The sequence below is a fragment of the Balearica regulorum genome, chromosome 7 (genome assembly GCF_011004875.1).
Source record: "Balearica regulorum gibbericeps isolate bBalReg1 chromosome 7, bBalReg1.pri, whole genome shotgun sequence".
Classification (NCBI taxonomy): domain Eukaryota; kingdom Metazoa; phylum Chordata; class Aves; order Gruiformes; family Gruidae; genus Balearica; species Balearica regulorum.
In genome coordinates this window covers 1,765,001-1,767,500 of record NC_046190.1, presented here as the reverse complement: position 1 = coordinate 1,767,500, position 2,500 = coordinate 1,765,001, and the positions used below count along the sequence as shown (strand labels likewise).

General features: G+C 39.9%; 1 protein-coding gene across 28 annotated transcripts in view; it reads right to left on the bottom strand.

The window, feature by feature from the left end:
- The window catches only part of EBF3 (EBF transcription factor 3), a 123,799-nt gene that overhangs the window by 33,158 nt on the left and 88,141 nt on the right, over nucleotides 1–2,500 (bottom strand). The window lies entirely within an intron of this gene.

Genomic DNA, 2,500 nt, shown 5'->3' with positions numbered 1-2,500 from the left:
AAATAATCTCTGATATTTAATTTAGAAACCTGGAAGACTTTACCGGCAAAATTATGGCTACAACCTGCACAAGCCACTCGATTTACCCAGACCGATAGAGAATTTTTCAGGTAGCACTTCTAAAATTATTATTAAACAAGCAAACGATGCACTGTTCCATATATATTAAAACAAGTATTGTACCCAGTTATTAATTTGCACTATTCACTTTTAAATGCAGCAAATACCTCATTAATTTAATTTTAGATGCCCACCAGTTTATATTGCATTTTACAGTCTAGAAGGCAATTTACTATTAACTGGCAATTACATACAGAATGATTGTTAATTCTGCTCCTAAGTGCTAGCTGCTTGAAAATTGTTATCTCTCTCTAATTTTTGACCTTCTTACAACAGGGGTGAGGTACACTGGGAATACAAAGGACTAGTAGAGAAGAGCTGGACATGTCATTTGTGACTCATTCTTTTAATTCACCGTGCTAATCAACTGAACTGCCACAATCTCCCAAGGTAATTGTATCTTTATAATAGTTGAAAGCAGCGGGCAAAAAGGCATGGATAGATGGGGAAAGGCCTTGCCTTTGCCTGCTGAGAGACGGCGCGCTCTTCCTTCTGCGTGAGACTAATGGGGGCTTTTTAGAAAAATCTGGAACTTTCATATCTCTGTACCCTGATCATTTAATGTCTCAACTTCTCCGCTCACAAAGGCTTTGTACACCACACTACACTCTTGTTTCATTATTCTGCAGCCTTGTTGCCCTATGGTCTACCTCATGCTGGGAAGGTTAAATGTTAGAGTGCCAAGCCAGACTGCAAGCATGGTGGGACACTGATGGGAAACAGATGCCCTGGGGATTCAGCCCCTCCCTCCTCTAGGGCTACATCATTCTCATTTTCTGAAATACAGTGAGGCTTGGCTTCGCTCTCAATGGCAGCTGTAATTTCCAAAGACGATCTCAGTCATCCTATCACTTCAGGATAAAGCAAAGCAGGCAGAAGTTTCTCGGTCACGCAGGCGCTGGCTTTATCTTTTTATTCTCTTATTGCTGGGATATAGGCTTCTGTCTCCCTCAAAAGGTGTTTTAAATACATATATTCCCGTTAAAAGTGTTGTTAGCAATATGACTTTATTGCAATTTAATTCCAGCAGAAGAAGCTCCTGACATTATCAGAATTCTTTTGAACATCCTTACTTGGTGATAACGACAAAAGACGACCCCAGGAAAGAAGAAACAAATGGCTTTTCCGTACAGTTTCATACATATTTGCATTTACACATTAGAAAGAAGTTCAAACCAGCAAAATTTGCCAAATTTGCAAAATCCGCACCCAAGAAATCAGTTAAAGACATTACTATAAAGCAATTCAAAACTCCAGGCCTCTGCACTGAGAGCCAGACCGTCATCTGGTTCAAATCTGCAGCGCTTCCCTGTGTGCAATGGAACTGCACCAGCTCGCAACAGCTAAAATATCTGGAACTTTGTCTAAGGCTTTTACTTCATTCATTTTTTCTTTTGCTGAACACTTATCTTAGCTAGTCCTGCTTGCCAGGACACTCTGCCGTAGCTTTGCGTGGACTCCGTTCATAACAGCATTTTTAAGCCTGTAACCGTGACTGGATGCGGCCCCACCTTTGCAGCAGACTATGAAACAACGTTGGCTTTCAAGATGTGTTGTTAGCACCAAAAGCACCGCAGTCACTACCATCCCATTTGGTAAGTCTGGTAAAAACCCAATCAGAAAGATCAAGAAAATGTAAATATTGTCTCCCTTGTCAGCCAGATGCAAATGACAGCATAGGTTTGGCTCAGGTTGTGATTTCTTTGGGGACAGATGGAAGATAGGAATCTCAGATGCCACCTTCACTTGAAACTTCATTTCAGCAATGGATCTTAGGCAGACAGAAATACATATCCACGATGCGCTAAGTGTTTAAAAAGTCCTAGCTTAAAACTACCCAGGAACACACTTTTCCCATTAGATCTAAATTAATAGATAGAAGCAGTTGCAGTCTAGTGGGAAAATATTCATCAAAATGCACATCATCTGCACATCATCTGCAATCTGCATTATCTACCCAATAAGCAGCAAGAACTCTCCCCGAATCCCTGCAGTCTGTCGAGTAAACAGTTAAAGGCTCTTTGTTTTCAAGAGAGAGATTGATTCATCAGATCAAATTTATTACCTGGAATCCTCATCCAAAAGTATGGTAAATTAAATTGCTATTTCTCCCTTTCCCCTCCCAGCACCTCAGTTAAATTCATTGTTAAATGCCAGAAAAACTGTAATACACATTTCAGATAAAAAGCCAGCAATACTTCATCCCCAAGTAAGAATTTTCATATTAAAACCACTGGAAACCACAAAGTTCCGACTTTTTCTTGTGCTCTTGTAAACTAAAATCAAATGTATTTAAAAGAATTGGCACAAATAAATCATTCCCAGGCTTGTGAGTTTGTATCCCAAGTTTCAGGTCTGAAAGAATTTTCAGAGCCAGATC